Consider the following 19,178-nt stretch of genomic DNA (forward strand, 5'->3'; position numbering starts at 1 on the left):
GCTTATGTAGAAGGGGATGACATAGATAAGTGGCTGGGGGCCTTTGAGAGGGCACTCCAAATGAGAAGGGTTAGGCCTCAATACTGGGGTTCCCTTTTGTGGGAGTTGGTCCCCAACTCAGGGAGGGATAGGCTTCTGACCTTAAGGGGGGAGGAGGCAGATTCATACCCTAGTATGAAGAGGTGCTTAGCCAAGAAGTTTGGTCTGACCCCAGAGCAATATAGAATGAAGTTCAGGGACACCCAGAAGGTCAGTACCCAGTCTTGGGTTGACTTTGTGGACATTTCACTAAAGGCACTAGAGGGCTGGATTATTGGTAACAAAGTAGATACTTATGAGGGGTTATACAATCTGATCATGAGAGAGCACATCTTGACCAATTGTACCCAAGAAAGGTTACGCCAGCATATAGTGGACTCTAAGCAGACCAACCCTAGAGAGCTGGGGGAGGCAGCTGATGAGTGGTTGAGAACCAGGGTGGTTGTCAAGTCCCAGGGGGGAGACTCCAAGAAGGGGGGGACAGGTCCCCAAAAACCTAAGGAGGGAGGTGGTAAGCCTACCACAGAGACTCCCTCTGTACCCCAGAACCCTAAGAAGGAGGAGAGTAAATCCCACTCTGACCAGCAGAGACAGTTAGACCCAGGGTTAAAAAAGCTCTTGGACAGTAGGGCTTGCTTTGACTGTCAGCAGACAGGTCACTTCAGAGGAGATGCAGCCTGTTCAAAGAAGGTGGTTAGCACTGGGCTGTTCAGTGTAGCTATAGAGGAGGATTCCTCAGATGATGAAGTCCTCCTAGCATTGAGCTGGGAGACAGGACCAGATGGTAAGCTGGTGATCCCTGAGGGTGGGAGTAGGCACTTCCACCACATTCAAGTGAATGGGATCCTTACCACTGGCCTGAGAGACACCTGTGCCAGTCACACTACAGTGAGTGACCGGTTAGTGACCCCAGACATGTATGTCCCAGGAAAGACAAAGAAAGTCAGGATAGCCACAGGGGAGGTCACCTCCAAACCTGTAGCCATAGTGCCCCTAGAGAGGGAGGGTATCCTTGACTGGATTAGGGTGGTAGTCAGTGCTGACCTTCCCCTAGATTGTATCCTGGGCAATGACCTCCCAGAGGTGAGTCTGGTCCCAGATGGGGTGGTCGCCCAGGGCGCCCCCCCAACCCAAAGTCCTGGGGAGTCAGTCCCTACAGTTAGGAGACAGGGGTCCCCAAGAAAAGGAAAGAAGAAAAGGAAGGGTAGGCCACTCTTAAAGAGAGTTCCAGGGAGCCAAGGGCCCTCTGCCCCAGTAAGGGGGGAGCCCAGAGTTGGCACTGGTGAGGCCTCACCTGACCCCAAGGAAGTCCTGAGTAGTCAGGCAGCTGTCCAGATGCAAGGTGTTGCCCCTGCACTGACAGAAGGGAGAGTGGAAGGAGGGTGTCTGCCACAGGAGGTGGTAGCCCCCCACTCTAGACAGCAAGATGGGTGCCAGGACCCCAAAGTTGCCCCTAAAGCAGCTCCGCCACCTGTCAGTGGAGAGCTTAGGGTGTGGTTCTGGGTACTGACAGCTGTCAGTAGCCTCTGCTGGGTGCTAGCCTTCCTGGCAGCAATGTACTTGGCCTGGGAGGCAGACCCCAGGGCCAATAGTAAAGTAGGCCCTCTGACCCTATTGGTCATGGTGGGGTTGCTCAAGTGTTGGGTGACCTCTTTGGGTAAGCTAGGTGTTGCCCTAGCAAAGTTTGGAGTAGGGGAGGTGGGCACCTCACTACCCAAGTTGGCAGAGAGAAAGGAGGAAGACCCCCCTAGAGGGAAGTTTCAGTTTGAGTTGGGTCCTTTTACTGTTGGGATGGCTTCACTACCCATAGGGAGTGACCCTGACAGGAGGATATAAGGCAGAGTAGGCCCTGCAAAGGGACAGCCAGTTTTCTTCACTGTCTTCCTTGCCTAACAAGCCAGGAAGACTCTCCCAGGGTTGGGCTGAGTCTCCTGGGCGTGTGGGCTGGGGGGGGGGTTGTGTTAGAAAACAGGGCTGATTGCAGAGGCCCCATAACTTTTTGCCCCCATTTTCCTCTTTTTGCTGGTGTTTTCCTGACTTTGATGGTGCCCTGGGTACTGCTAACCAGTCCCAGGGCCTGTGCTCTGTGTAAAATGGATATGCAAATTAGGCTAATTATAATTGGCTAAGTTAACCTACCTATAAGTCCCTAGTATATGGTAGGGCATGTAGGTTTAGGGACCACAGCATAGGTGGTGCACACCTAGGTGCACTGCTGAGGTGCCCAGTGTCATTTTAAAGGCAGGCCTGCCTTGCTGGCTGCTTTTAAATTAAAGTTATATGCAAATTCGACTTTGGAATTAAAGGTACTTCCAAAGTCTTAAACTACCTTATTTGTACATATAAGTCACCCCTAAGGTGTGCCCTATGTGCCCCTAGGGCTGGGTGCCATGTAACTATAAGCAGGGACTTTATAAAAATAGATTTATAAGCCCTGGTGAGGTAAAAACAGCCAAATTCGTTTTTCCCTCATTGAAGTAAATGGCCTTCATAGGCTAGAATGGGCAGACTTTATTTTAAATTTTAAAGTCTCCTTAAATGTTACATACCAAGAATTTGGTATCAAATTGATTGTTGTAATAAATCCCACAACTTCCAGTTGTTGGATTTAATATAACTAGTTCAGGTAAAAAGTTTAGACTTTACCTAAAAAGTTGCCAATTTCAGCTCTGCATTGTTTTTGCTGCTGTGCTCTGATTGGCCAGCCTGCAGCAGCTTCTGCCAGGCTACCTTGATGAGGTGTGAAGTGGCCTGACTTCACACAAAGGAATGTGCTTGGGGGAGAGAATCTCCCCTCAGCAGATGGTGAGGCAGGAAGGGGGAGGGCTGCCAAACTGGTCTTCAAAGGCAGAGAAGGACATTTGGAGCACCCAGCAACACCCCCACATCCTGCAACCCCAGACAATTAGATGCCCCCTTGATTAGATTAGGAGAGGGCAGGAGAGGGGTGTGTTTATGATTTTTAGCCACACCAGTGGGTGGGCTCAGCCAGATGTAACCTCCAAAAATCAGATTCAGCCATGTTGGATTTTTAGAGACTGTTGCCTTTTGGGATGGATTTTTGCCACACTTCCCAGGAAGTGGTCATCACAGGGGGACGACCCTGTACCTGATTGGAGAACCAGGGCCCCCCTGCTTTTCACCCAGGAGCAAGAATAAAACTGGCAGACCTGCCCCCACACCTCAGATCCCCACCAAATTTCAAGAAGAAAGAACTTAAGGAGAAGAAGGACTGCCCTGCTGGACCCCTGGCCTGCACCTGGACCCTGCACTCAGAAGGACTGCACCAGCTGCACACATGGGCTTCACCACAAGAAGGACTTTGCCTGGCTTCAACTGGTTCAAGGAGGGACTCCCTGTTTGCTACAGGTGAAAAATTGCTAAACCAGAGTCCCCTGCACCAACTCCTGAAGAAAGCGACCAGCTGACCACTGTCCAGTGGCCAAAAAGGAGTTTGCGCCAGGTGCATTCTGGGAGTTGAAGTCCGCACCCCCCAAGGACCATCACAGAACTTCTGGACCCTTGGGGTGAGCTGTGGACCCCAAAAGAATCTTAAAAGAACATCTGGGTGAAGCCCCAGAAGTTTGGAAAAGATTTGGGAATTTTTGGAAAAAAGCTCCAGAGAGGGACCGACCCGCCGCGGAAATTCTAGCCGGCTTGCCTCAACCGCGACCCGGCCTGACTTCGTGGTTCGTCCAGGTAAAGAAAAACATCCAAAAAAGAGCCTAAGTCCGAACGTAAAAAGTTGACCGGGACCTCCCAGCCATCGTATCCGAGAAGGGCTCCATGGACGTCGGATCAAGATCCAGGTTTACCCCGGTCGAAGGATTTTCATCTCGAAAAAACGACTAAGTCCGAAGGTAAAAGTCTCCACCGAGAAAACCCACATCGCGTATCCGGACAAGGGCTCCAGGAGGTCGGATTCAACTGGCAGGTTCGTCCCGGTGAAGAAAAACTTCAAAATAAAGACTAAGTCAGAAGGTAACTTTTTAACCGAGGCCTCCCGCGACCTGTAGCCGAGCAGGGCTCCATCGCGGTCGGCCTGAAAGTTTGACTTTGCCCCGGTCGAGGTGCAACCAGATGACCCGATTGGCACTTTTTGTTTCTAAGCGCTAGAAAAGTAATAATTCTTTAAAAATTCATATCTCCGGTTCCCCTGAACCGATTTTAATCGTTTTTGTGTCATTTTAAAGATAACAATATAAACTATTTTTATAAATTGGTTTTGGATTTTTAAACTGTTTCCTGTGTTTTATTTAATGACTGTTTTGTGATATTTGAATGCTTTACACTTTGGGGGTTATTCTAACTTTGGAGGAGTGTTAATCCGTCCCAAAAGTGACGGTAAAGTGACGGATATACCACCAGCCGTATTACGAGTTCCATAGGATATAATGGACTCGTAATACGGCTGGTGGTAAATCCGTCACTTTTCCGTCACTTTTGGGACGGATTAACACCTCCTCCAAAGTTGGAATAACCCCCTTTGTCTCCTAAGTTAAGCCTTGACGCTCGTTGCCAAGCTACCAAGGGTTGAGCTGGGATTAATTTACTGAGACCTAACTGTACCTATGTGGAGGTTAGTGGCTTGTTGCTAGGTGTAGGTACCTACCTGCCCTACCAATAACCCATTTTCCAACATGTATCTATTACATTTATTATTTAGAAGCAAAAAAAAGAGTGAAGTAAACCAAAAAATGAGTTTTCAACAAACAAAGTCTGTCATGGTGGGTAGAAGCATGGTAGTAGAGCCAAAAATATTTTGCAATCCAATGTCCAAAGTACTATAGTGCTCAGAAAAGGTAAATGTGTCTATGGAACAGTCCACAGGGTAAATGATAAACACACATGGGAGATTATGGTATGTGTCTCTTGGAGGTGTTGGTATTGCCATGCTCTGATTCTGGTCCAGATGATTGTCTCCTCTGTGTAGGAGGAAGGGACACAGATGCAGGGACTGGAGTAGTAGGATCAGACTCCTCATGTGGCAGGGTCTCCGAGTTTGTGGCTGGCAGAGTTGTAGTTTGCCAAGATGTTGAGGTACCAGAGACAGGAGCAGATGGACCAGGATCCTATGATCTGGTAGATGTCATACATCACTCCAGACAAGGAGTCCAACTTGGAATTGATGTTCTGGAGCGCCACATTGTTCTCCCTCCGCACCTGCTTCAGGTCCCAGATCTTCGTTAGGACCTGGCTGATCACAACTTGGGACTGTAAGCAGGTTCCCAAGACTTGGTCAAGTGTAGTCTGGCTCAGCAAACCCCCAGTAGCCACCCTAGGCTGTCCCATAGATTCCTTCCCATGAAGCCTACCGCCACTGGCCCGTGCCCCTGAGGTGTGCCCCAAACCACTGGTTCCTGGAAGACCTGTTGCTGAGGATCTAGGTGGCTTAACAGGAGCCAGAACTCGGCGGCACAGGATGGGTGTGCTGACTTTGGTTCACAGGTAGTGGAGGTGTCCTCCAGTTGAGGTGGTCTTGCAGCAGTGGTGTGAGGTGTTGTTGCATGCTGTGTCTGACTTACTGGAGCGGTGTGGTCAGACAAACCAGATGGGTCTGCTTGCTCCTTATCATCTGGACTTGCAGCACTGGGGTCCTTGGTGAAGGCTTGCTCTTGGGCTGGGGTAGAGGTTACCCAGCTGCCAGATGGTGGTGCACTGGTCTGGGTAATTGGAACTGTGAATGATTCACAGGATATGTGAATTAAATATTGTTTGTGCATTTCATGTGTTTTTATATGAGAGCCAACCTAAAACCTAGAAAGGGAGAGAGTGACTGATTAGGCCTTTCTGTGATTTTCACTCTATAACCCATTCAACCTGATTTACACAGATAGAAACTCCAATAATGACCTTGTGGAAATGTCTTAAAATGAGAGTGCAAGTTCAGATTTGTGGGTTACATGTGAAGACCATTAGGGCCAACACATTGGTGGGTACATTGGAGTCCTGAACCCTTCCAAGGCCTAGCAGACTGCAAAACATTTGATACACATTGGTTCATAATGTGCATGACACTGCGATTGAACATCATATGAACAGTAACATTTTACTTGTGTGTGGCCACATATTTTGTTCTGCATGTCATTACAAATCTTCTTGTGTCTTGGATTCAGAAAACAATGACTTATGTAACCATTTTCAACAATTCAATGTAGCTATGAGCAGGTGTCTACATGGCTGAGATGTACAAAAGGTAATATTTAATTCCTAAAAACAACATGGTGTCTGACAAATGAATCAGTTTTTGAGATGTGTCTGCATATTGAAGTAATTCACTGTGTTAAAACACTACAGTCCACTTTTGAATGTCAGATTCAGGAACAGAGCATCATGGTAGTTGTAGTCATCAGATGACACCATGGACAATGCTTGTTTGAAAAATAGCTTCCACATATTACTTTCATCAACTGCATTAGATCTGAAAACATGTTTGCAACCGGTACACACATATGGATATCATGTGATTGGGAGACAATGGAACTTAGGGACACCATACTCTCCTGTGAAAATGGAAGTGGTTTTTGACCTGTTTTGGGTATGACAACAACATACATTGATAGACAGTAATGGGCAGAACTCATGCAAGGGGTAATCCATGGGTAACTATATACAATCTGGCTAGCCATATAGTATTCTGTTTGGATGAGAGCTACAGCCATGCTGCTGGCAATTTGTATGACAACACATATTTTGCTCAGTCACAAACAGCTCCATCTGTGTTGCTATGGTTGCTGCAGCATTCTAATGGTCTACCTTAAAGACTGCACTTCATTAGTGATTAGAGAGACATGCATAGTTCTGACATACCAGTCTGCACTCCATTGCAGTCAAGCCTTCATGATGGAGGGCTTGCAAGACCTTCTCCTCCCAGGGAAAGATTTGGAATGGGGGGAGAGGAGGACAACCACCAGTCCTCTTGTTCTCCAGGTGACGATTGGGGGCCATAGAACCAACCTTCCCCCCAGATCATTCCACTTCGTCCTAATATCCTCCTGTGTGAGAGGGTTGTTAACTACTGCATTCAACCTGTCAATTATTTTGGACCACATTTCCTTTCCTGGGAAACTGAAGTGTTTTAGATTTGTGCTCCAAACTATTGTGGCTCTACTCTAATAATGTTATCCACCATGACAGATAATTCTCCCACTGTGAAACTGGGGTTTCTCCTTCCTGCCATTGTGATATTATTATTCACAAAGTTAGTGCTCAAAAAAGAGGGTTACTGTAAAAAGATGTATTTAACAAAAAAGACAAATTAAGAGGTTTTTTGATTTTAAAAACCTGTCTCCTATGCTGTCTACAGCAGCAGCCCACCCATTAGGGCAGAGGAGCATCACCCCCTGCTGCCAGTGCAGCAAACATGACAAATAAATAAAATGGTAATTCATTTTATTACCATTTCATTTCATTGCTCCCAGCCCAAGCAATGTTTGGGGGCAGGTCATTGCTGCCGACTGGAAGCAGGGGAGTGGTGCTCATTCCACCAGTTTACACTGTGCATGTCAGTTTGGCCAGATATCTTGCAACAGTTAACCTAACATGCACAGTGTAAACTTCTCCACATAGCTGTCTCAGACAGCTGGGTGGAAAGCAGAACAGCCCCCCCTGTGCTTGCTGGAGCATCAAGGCAGCCCACTCCAGCCAATCCTGGCACTGCTCTCATGCTGTTCATATGCAGCATGAAAGCTGCTTTGGGATTTGGAGAGAGGAGCTGGCTGAGGCTCCGTGAGGTGCCAACGTTCTGACTGCACAAAGACGAGGAGTGTGGGTAAGTACATTTTACTTTTTATCTTTTGGCCCACTGACGGGCACTGTGAGAAACTCACATTACCTTCAGCCTTAAATCCAGAGCTCTCAGTCATGGCCTGTTATAACAATGAGGTATGATTAAGAGCTCTGGAATGTGAGTCTAAAGGTATTGCAATTTATTACAATGTCTGCCACTGGACTGGCACTCAGCTCAATGACCCTCCACTGTTGAGTGTCACCAGCTGCCACTGGCAATCTGGTCTTCTGCAGAGGAATAGCAAAGGATCATGGTCTGAGATGGAGTTTGTTTTATAGTGTGTTTTGCAGGTATTCACAATTGCCCAATTTGTAACAGGTGCTACTAGCATTCAACCAATGGCCACAGCCATTGTACTATAATGAACGGGTCCCGCCATGGACTCCCACCATCATGGGTGATGGTCTGACACACTTGCAGAATGACTATGGTATCTAAATAGGCTTAGCAATATACCGCTGGGTGGACGGCGACAGAGTGCTTATCGTTGGTATTTGAGTCCGCCCGTCAGCTATGGGATGCACACTCTGTCATGGAGGTCTTTGGCTTAGCTGCAATACATCTCAATACAGCCGGTGGGAGACCGCAGGTATGTCTGTTTTTTCAGGCCCACCTCCAATGCCGCTTGAAGGTAATACCGCCAACATCTAAATAAGGCCCTTCATTTATAATTTAAAAAATTGCGAAGAAGACCCTATTTCCTGGATGCATATCGCATTTGACCCCCGGCATACATATAACTATGAGAAGACATTTCAAATTCCAAGCGTTTCACCTTTACAGACATCATAGTCAGACCTCATTTCTAGACTTCATTCAAGAACCATCTCTGCAAATTTGATCTAGCCCTTACTTACTTATTTAGCGCTATGTTTCATTGAGACTTTGCTCAATGCTCTTGTTCTGTACTGTTTCTTTGCATGCCTTTTCGTGTACCCCGCGATCAGGATTCCAACTTAGAATTATATTTATAAAGAAATAAACATTGCCATGAATCGCATAGGAACATTCTGCAAATAAATTGTGTGTATAAATCAAAGCATGCATGTATAGCTGGACCTTCTTTAATTGTAAAAGATGCACATAATTGTATGCATAAAAGTAGACCGTGGAATATGCCTTTGTTTTTAAAATTACTTTATAATCACTGAGTATTAGAATGTTTTATGTGGCTGTGCCTTTAGACAATTTCCAGATGAACAAATATTACCAATTACTATTGAACAGCTCAGGTAATGTATCGCTCATGTTAATGTGCCTTTTAATTTAGGCCATGGAATTGGATATGCTTGGTCAGAGTGGATCATTTACCTGAATTATTCTGCTGCTAATGGTCGGACAGTGTAGTTGCTTTTTTTTTTTTTTCTTATTTTTTTTTTTAGCATACAGGGCACAGCACAGAGCTGTTAATGAGCATTAATCACTGGCAACATGTTCTCTCTGTCTTTCAGGTCCAATACTCACAACCACTAGTGACAAATGAGGAGCATTTTAAATCGTATTAACTAGATTTTAATTTATTGTGTTTTCCGTTTCGAAGAGTGTTCAAACATTTCTTTTCTACCGTATTTTTACACTTCCCTAGTTGATAAATACGGTAGTTAGATAAAGCATATTAAGACATAATGGAACATGTGAATAAAACATGAAGTGCATTATAAATTAATGAAAAGTAGAAAAATGGTACTAACACATTGCTAAAATAGTTTTAAAGTTCCCATGGCAACATATACATTTCAAGCATGATAAGTTACAGCAAGCAAGGGCGTTTTAGGACTTTTAAGGACATCCTAATGTAAATTTGAATTTTTGTTTGTTTTTGTGAATGTTGGATTTGTGCATTGAGACGATGGCATATTGAATGTATTCCAAGTATTTCAATTCCGTGTGCGGTTTGTTGTTTACTGACTTGTGTGAACAGTTGCGAAAATCCCAATTGTGCTTTTCGAGACATTTTCAGTTTAACATTACTTGTGTTTACCTTAAAATGAGTGCGTAAAGCGTGTGAACATCATTGCCATCCTCGGCAGTCTTCCTCTTACCTTTCCTTTCCTAAATGAGATTAAGGGCCAGATGCATCATGCATTTTACGATTGCAACCGGCCCATTCGTGCCGTTAGCAATCGGAAAAATCAATTTGGTATGTATTAATTCCACTATGCAATTCGGTAACGTGTTACCGAATCGCAAATTGGAATTGTGACTACATACTGTATTAGGAAGCGGCGTGTCAAGGGCGTCCCTTTCTGATACCGAATCACAGCTGTATGTAGAAATGTTTTGTGACCGAAATGGGATCGAAAAACATTTGCATTTTACGCCTACTTCAAGTAGGTGACATCCCATTTGCAAACGGGAAGGGGTGCCCAAGGGACCCCTTCCTCTTTGTAAATGCATGCGAAAAGCGAAAACATTTTTTAAGAGCAGGCAGTGGTCCCATGGATCACTGTCTACTCTTGAAAAATAAAAATAAAACTTTTCATTTTTCTTTTTTAAACGCATCCCGTTTTTCCTTTAAGGAAAATGGGCTGCATTAAAAAAAAAAAAAAAAGATTGCATTATTTTAAAGCCATTACAGACATGGTGGTCTGCTGAGCCCAGCAGGCCACCATCCCTGTGATTACAGCCATTCTCAATGGGTCGCAAGTTGCGACCTACCTCATGAATATTTATGAGGTAGGTTGATTTGCGAACCATTGGAACTGCTAAATTAAACTCCTGGAGTTTCATGCATACAAATAGCGATTTCTTAATTGCAATCCACAGGTGATTGCAATTAGGTAGTCGCTATTTGGTAAAATAATACATCTGGCCCTAAGTCTCTTCCAGAGACATTTACGGCCAGATGTACGATCCAGAGTTTTACGACTTGCAATTTGAGACTCATTTACGAGTCGCAAAACCGTATGTACAACAGTGTACATCACACTTTTTGTGATTTCCATTGGAGTCGCAAATGACCTATCTCATTAATTAATATTCTTGAAGTAGGTCACAATTTGAGACCGCATTGGTAATGGCTGCAGTCACAGGGATGGTGGCCTGCTGGTGACAGCAAACAACCATGTCTGTGACTACTTTTAAATAAAACAGTTTTAATTTGTTTGTTTTTAATCTTAATGCAGCCCGTTTTCCTTAAAGGGAAATAGGATGCCTTTCAAAAACAAACAAAAAAAAATTATTTTCATTTTTTCAGAGCAAGCAGTGGTCCATGGGACCACTGTCTGCTCCCAGATAATATTTTCCTAGCATTCACAAAGGGGAAGGGGTCCCATGGGGACCCCTTCATGTTTAGAATGGGTTAGTACCAATGGTGCTAAATGTGATTGTTTTGTGACCGCATTCATGGCCACAAAACACTCATACATCGTACTGCGACTCACAGTTAGGAAGGGAACGCCCCTTCCTAATTGCAACTCGCAAACCTGTTTTGCGAATCAGTAAATAGAACACTGAATCGCAAAATAGGGTTTGTACATCTCAAAATGTTTTTTTCTTGTCGCAATCGGTCTGTTTGTGTCAAGAAAAATCTACCGACATCTGGCCCTTAATTCTAGGGGACAGATTTAAGAGCCCCTAGCTCCTCCTTGCTGCACATTAGCATAATTCATTTTGATGCTAATGTGGCCCAACGAGGCCAAAAATCGCAGCGCCAAATTTACCAAGTGTGCAATGCATGCATTGCACCACTTTGTAAACCTTTGCGCTACATTATGCATGCGGCAATCTAAAAGATTTTTTGCGTCATTTTGTTCAGCACTTCTAAGAACTGCTCAGAGCAGGCGTTAAAAGGAGGCACATGATTGTACACAATGGGCCTCAATGTGTTTTGCAGGAATGGAGTTAGTTTTTGTTTACTCCAATCCTGCAAATCTATGAACTAGCGTCAACAATTTTGATGCTAGTTACCCTAACTACCACCGTGGTGCAATGTATCTTAGATGCAACACACACATGGTGGCGTTAGGGGGGTGCTAAGGGGTGCAAGAAAAGTGACGCTGAACTGAGTGCAACACCACTTTTGTTAAATCAGGCCCTGGGTCTCAAATTTACGAAACTTCTCATAACCAACCATTGCTTTGAAATTTGCAGTGGTGTGTTGCGCAACTGGCCACACAGAAGGCCTCATTTATGAGGCCCTAGCACCACCAAAGTGGCACTTTTTGTGATGCTCCAGTGGTGCTGTGCAGTGCACCATATCTACAAGGCAGCATTAAGCCACGTTTTCTGGCTTAATGTGGCCTTTTAGATATGGGCCGCCCAAACCGGTTTTCTGCAGTTATGGGGTATGCAATGGATCTCGCTGTGGGTGTACCCACGCAGTACCCATTGCTGTTTGACACTACCACAAATCATAAAACTGAGGCGCACCAAAAACTAATGTGGCATAACGAGGAGAAACACTTTTATTTCTCCTCGTTTTTTGCTCTTTCTATGTGTGCTGCATTCTGCAGCACACATAGAAGGAGCAAATTGTCAATAAAGATTGTTTTTGTGCAGGAAGGTGTCCCTTCATGCACAAAAACAATCTCCCCGGCAACAATGCCTTCCTTGCACCATGGCGCAAGGGTAGTTGCGTTGGCGCAAGGCATCTAATTTAGTGCCAGCACGGGGGAAATCAAAGGGATGAGCAGTATACTTTTAAATACGGCACATTCCTGCATTTTAGAAATGAAGCAGCTTGGTGCAGCCAGATTGCTTGTGGTACTGTGCTGTGGCACTTCCTGGTGGATAAGGCCCAGAGTGCTAATCAATGTGTGATTTGTCTCATTGGGCAAACATGTAATCTGCCACTGTCATGCAAATAATGCTGTGTTAGCGCAATGCTAAGCAGTGAGTTTTGAACTCAGTTTATACCCTTAACTACAAATGCCCCTGCACAGACAATAAATCAAGTGTGAATGGGTTAACATGTGTAATTCCCTGCATATTACTGGCAAACATTCAGTTGTTCTTATGGGACACAAAGTTGTTTAGTGCTACTCTCATGCCAACATTTCTTACAAACAATTCTTTTGTGCATGAACGTTGATCAACTGTGTTTGCGTAGCTTTGCATCACTCAGTGCTTATATGGTAAAACAACTGCCCATGCAATACAATAGTATGACTTTTCTCTCCTCCGCTCTTGGAGGTCTCTGCTGATTACATTGACGTAGGATGTTAGCCACTGTGCAGTGGTGTAACAAAGGCCCCCACAGCCCTTGCAGTGCAGGGGGCCTTGAGTTTCAGGGGGCGCCTTAGCACATCACGTGGCCTAAGTGAGTTCCAGGGGGGACATAATCTTTGCAGGGGGCCCCCTCCAGTTTCGTTATGCCACATGCACCATGCTGCCTGACACTGACATGGCAGAGAATGGCGAGACAAACTTGTAGGATCACCAAGTAATGTTCGTAAATGGAAGTCCCTGGTCTAACAGGATAATATTGAAGCTTATAGTGATCCGAAAGAATAGAGATTAGTGGCATAATATCTTAATCATGTTGATCCCCAAGGTAAGTGGTGAAGTGAGATAATCGGCTATTCTCTCCATCAGAGCTCATTTTCGGGGGATTCTTGAAGTGGTCTTGGCACCTGCGAAGTATCCATTTGAGCCTTCTCCTTGCAGTTGCTTGGTGGAGGATGCTAGTCTCAGATGATGATCAAGAGTGAGACCTACTGCCTAAGGTCAAAGTATGTTCAAACGACTCCACTGTTAACAATGATCCTCTATCTTGCCTTTAATCGCTTTCATGGTTTTGCCCTAATACATTCTTACCTAGCGTGGAACATACATAACTTACTCCTATGCATACTTCAAGATCAAGCTAGCAACTCTTCCAACTAATCCTACAAATTGGTGAAAATTTAAGGGGAGACAAACAGGATTACCTTTTTATAAATCTAGCCTTTGGAAAGCATGTCTTTTAAATATACTGAGTTCATCTCAGATCAAAACATTTCCCTTTTCATAATAATCCTATGTTGTCATAGGCTATTAACTATAATGGTGTACTCTGTAATGCATTTGTAATTGCATTTGTAATTGTATTTCTATTGAACTAGGGTGTTGATAACACTTAGAGGAAATTTAGTCTGCTGTGCTGTCCTGTGAATTGCCAATGAAAAACACAAATGTGACATCAGTGTTCATTTCCTGTGTCTGAGTGAGTCTAGTGGGGAGGGACTATGAGCTAGGAGTGCTGTGTAAATCAGTGACATGGCATGCTTGTGCAGGGGAGAAACCAGTATCTTGTACTCCAGGGGCAATTCATCTGGCTGGTCCACAAATTGGGGAGCATGCTTGTTAAGTATGTGTTGCATCTGCAGGTATTTGAGGTATTGACTGCTCTTCAGATTGTACTCAGCCCACAGGTCTGCAAAAGGGATCAGCTGACCTTCCTTCCAGATATCCCCCAAAATTTAGATTCCCGGTATGTCCCATTTGTTGTGGCTCTCAATCCCCCAAAGATCCCACAGTGGCCCGGACTTCCATAGCCATGTCATCAATGTTATCGTCCCCCGCCAGCCCATTTTTCTCACGCCCACCTCTAGGTGTCCACAACAACCACCACCTGTGACTGGAGCCCCCTTTTCCTCCCCCTGAGACAGGTGATAGAGATGGCCCCATGTATGTAGGCCCCTTCTGTTTGCCTGGAGGGATGGCTAGCGCTGGTCCGAAAACCTAATCATTTACCATCACTGATTTTGCTGCCCATTAGTACAGCCTCACGCAGCAATGTGCCCCCAAACTCAGGATTTCCTCATCAGTGTTGCTGGGGCAATCAGTAGGGCAGCCTCATCCCAGAGCAACGTCCTGGTGGCCTCCTTCACCTGTTGGAGGAACCTATCAGGAATGGCATAGTGTGTATTTTAGAGGACAAAAATGAACTTGGGCAGGTATGTCATTTTTTACAGTGCCTTCTTGCCCATTAGTGACAATGGTTGGCTCCTCCAGTGGTCTATGTCCTGCCAATTTCTCTCCAGGATTGTACCTAATTTCTCCTGGAAGAACTGGTCTTGGTTAATTGTGATATAAGTAGCCGTATACTTGAGGCCAGATCGCTCCTAGCAAATTAAGAGGTGTCAGCGGGAGGCAATCATCCATCGTTGGATAGGCCACTGATTTGTTCCGGTTGATCTAGAGTCATGTGTATGTCCTAATGGCCCATAATTTCTCACATATATGTGGAAGAGATTAGCCAGGTCCTGCCAGATAGAAAAGGATGCCATCTCCATATAGAGAGATTATGGTTCTCATTATTACATTGGCGTTAATAACCGCCTACTGCACCAGTGACTGCCTCCAACATACCACCGTGGCGGCAACCATCTGTCCACCAGATTATGAGCACTGCCAGACTTCCACCACAATAACGGTGAAAATCAGGCAGTGTTCATACTGGCGGACAGTGGTAACCTGGTGCTGCTAACACCACCACGCCCCACCAGTAGAACGCCACCAGTATTTTGAGCATTAATATGGCCTGGTGGTGTTCTGCTGGCAGGATGCTACTAGCGGTAGCAGCACCCCTTTCTGTTACTTGCCAGATGACCTACTTGCCTAAGGTAAGTTAGGCGTCCAACAGGGGTCGGGGTGGGAGAGTGGGGGGTGTTGTGTGTGAGTGCATGTGTGAATGCGTCTGTGTGTTGTGTTGTATGCGTGTGAGTACGTGTAAGAATGGTGAAGTGAGTGCTCTGTCTGCATGTCAGTGTGTAAGAATGTGTGTGAGTATGTCTGGACGAATGCATTTGTGAATGCGTTTATGCCAGTGAATGCGTGTATGCCAGTGAATGAGTGAATGCGTGTATGCCAGTGAATGAGTGAATGCGTGTCTGCCAGTGTACGTGAATGGGTGTATGTGTGGTGCGTGTGAGTGTATGTGTGCATGTATGCAGGGATGGGGGTGTGGGGTGAGGGATTCTGTGACTGTAATGGAGGTGGGTGGAGGGGGGTGATGTGTGCATTTAAGTGGGGTGGAGGGATGAATGCATGTATTGGAGGGTGGGGGGATTTGAATCGGGGGTGGGTGGGGATGTCAGGTGAGTGTTGGGGGGCAGGGGAGCTGCCTACCAGTAACAGGGAAGGAATTCCCTGTCACCCGTAGGGGCTACGGGCATTGTTTTCATGGTGTTGCTAACGTTACGGAAACCATGGTGATAGGCTGGCTCATAATGCAGCCAGCGGTACTCTGTGGGCCGCCAGGTTGGAGATTGACATCTTCAGCCTGGTGGCTCATATCGCCATGGCAGTATGAGTAGAGAAGTGGCGGGTTGGCTACAGCCAACATGCCACAATCATAATGTGGCAGCATGTACCTCTAGCCTGTTGGGGTTGTGTGATGGAACCTCGCATGCGGCAAACACGCAAGCCTGAACAACGCGGTCAGAACTCGGACTGCGTTGGTTCCACGCATGCCTTTACCACGCATACCTTTACAACGATTTTTCATTGTAAAGGCAAGCCTAGTAAAGGCATGTGTGGAAATGCCATGGGTGGTTGTCACATGCCACCCCCACCCTAAAAACATAAGTACCCGACCTCCCTTAAAAACCCTTAAATCTTTTAAAACTAAAAGCCCTAAAACCAACCCCCACCTCCAAAAATAAACCAACCCAGCCCCTAACAACTAAAACTACCCCGACCCCTCACTCCCAAAACCTAAACTACACCTATCCCCCCACCCTGCCCCTAAAAACTAAAAATACCCCAACCCCCACCCCACCCCTAAAACTACCATGACCCCCCACCCCCCTAAAACCTAAACTACACCGACCGCCCGCCCCTAGAACTAAACTAAACTACCCTGCCCCTGAAAACTAAAAATACCCTGACCCCCACCCCCAAGAACTAAAAATACCCTGACCCCCACCCTACCCCTAAACTTACCTGACCACAACCCCCAAAATCTAAAAATACCCTGACCCCCACCGCACCCGAAACTACAGCGACTACCCCCACTCCTAAAACCCTCCCCCGCCCTGAATAGAAAATTACCTCAACCCCCAGCCCGCCCCTAAAAACCCAAACCCCAATCCCTTGAAAAAAAATTGTCTAACCACCCCAACCCCTTCACCCCCGCCCCACCCCTAAAACTACCCCCAACCCTGCTTCAGCCCCACTCACCTGTCTGCATCCTCTGCCGATGGCTTTTCCTTTTTCTCTGCCTTCACCACACATGTGCATGTTCGGCACATGTGTGGTTAAGGCAAAGAAAAAGGCCTGCATTGTTCAGGCAAGCGCAGGCCGCTTGCGTGAACAACTCAGGCATGCTTAAGGATGCGTTGTTCCGGCAGTAATACTGCAACATTAACTCAAGATGAGGCCGTATGTCCCCCAATCCAGGTTCCATGCCAGGTCTCAAAAAGAGGAGTGAGATGGGGGACACATGATCCAGATTGCAAGTGCTTCAGGGCCACCACAAACAGTAGGGGGATAGTGACATCCCTGCCATGTCCCAGTATTTCGTCCGACAGTATGCCATTCACCCAGACTTGGCCACGGGGTCCAGATAGAGTAGTTTAACCCACCCTAGAAACTTTCAGCCAAATCACATTTTCTCTTGTACTGCCATTGGGTAAGGCCATACCATGGAAGTATTTGTTTTTTACGGTGTTTAACCCCTTCGCTGCCAGGTCTTTTCGTCTCCTGTGCAGAGCCTTTTTTTGGCTATTTGGGGCAGTTTGTGCTTAGGCCCTCTTAACTTTTTCTCCACATAAGCTACCAATGCCAAATTTGCGTCCTTTTTTCCCAACACTCTAGGGATTCTAGAGGTACCCAGACATTCTGGTTTCCCTTGAAGGAGACCAAGAAATTAGCCAAAATACATCGAAAAAATTGTTTTTTTCCAAAAAATGGGAACAAAGGGCTGCAGAAGAAGGCTTGTGTTTTTTCCCCTGAAAATGGCATCAACAAAGGGTTTACAGTGCTAAAATCACCATCGTCCTAGCTTTCAGGAACAGGCAGACTTGAATCACAAAACCCAATTTTTCAACACAATTTTGGCATTTTACTGGGACATACCCCATTTTTACTATTTTTTGTGCTTTCATCCTCCTTCCAGTTAGTGATAGAAATGGGGGTGAAACCAATGCTGGACCCCAGAAACCTAAACTTTTCTACAAAGTAGACAAAATTCTGAATTCAGAAAGGGGTCATTTGTGTAGATCCTACATGGGTTTCCTACAGAAAATAACAGCTGGAATAAAAAACAAATTGAAATTGAGGTGAAAAAAACAGAAAATGTTTCTCCACGTTTTACTCTGTAACTTTTTCCTGCAATGTCAGATTTTCAAAAGCAATATACCGTTACGTTTGCTGGACTCGTCTGGTTGCGAGGATATGTAGAGCTTGTAGGTTCATCAAGAACTCTAGGTACCCAGAGCCAATAAAGGAGTTGCACCTTGCAACAGGTTTTCATTGTATACCGGGCACACAGCAATTAATTTGGTAAAATATAAAAAGTGAGAAATAGGTATCAAGAAAACCTTTGTATTTCCAAAATGGGCATAAGATAAGGTGTTGAGAAGCAGTGGTTATTTGCACATCTCTGAATTCTGGGGTGCCCATACTAGCATGTGAATTACAGGGCATTTCTCAAATAGACGTCTTGTTTACACACTGTCTTACATTTGGAAGGACAAAATGTAGAGAAAGACAAGGGGCAATAACATTTGTTTTGCTATTCTGTGTTCCCCCAAGTCTCCCGATACAGATGGTACCTCACTTGTGTGGGTAGGTCTAATGCTCGCGACAGGAAACGCAACATGGACACATCACATTTTTACACTGAAATCTGATGTGTTTCTTGCAAAGTACCTAGCTGTAGATTTTGGCCTCTAGTTCAGCTGGCACCTAGGGAAACCTACCAAACCTGCACATTTTTGCAAACTTGACACCTAGGGGAATCCAAGATGGGGTGACTTGTGGGGCTCTCGCCAGGTTCTGTTACCTAGAATCCTTTGCAAACCTCACAATTTGCCCCAAAAAACACTTTTTCCTCACATTTCAGTGACAGAAAGTTCTGGAATCTGAGAGGAGCCACAAATTCCTTTCCACCCAGCGTTCCCCCAAGTCTCCCGATAAAAATGGTACCTCACTTGTGTGGGTAGGCCTAGCACCCGTGACAGGATATGCCCCAAAACACAACATGGACACATCACATTTTCCCAAAGAAAACAGACCTGTTTTTTTGCAAAGTGCCTAGCTGTGGATTTTGGCCTCTATCTCAGCCAGCACCTAGGAAAACCTACCAAACCTGTGTATTTTTTAAAACTAGACACCTAGGGGAATCCAAGATGGGGTGACTTGTGGGGCTCTCCCCAGGTTCTGTTACCCAGAATCTGTTGCAAACCTGAACATTTGGCCAAAA

Source organism: Pleurodeles waltl, chromosome 7, assembly GCF_031143425.1.
Source record: "Pleurodeles waltl isolate 20211129_DDA chromosome 7, aPleWal1.hap1.20221129, whole genome shotgun sequence".
NCBI classification, from domain to species: domain Eukaryota; kingdom Metazoa; phylum Chordata; class Amphibia; order Caudata; family Salamandridae; genus Pleurodeles; species Pleurodeles waltl.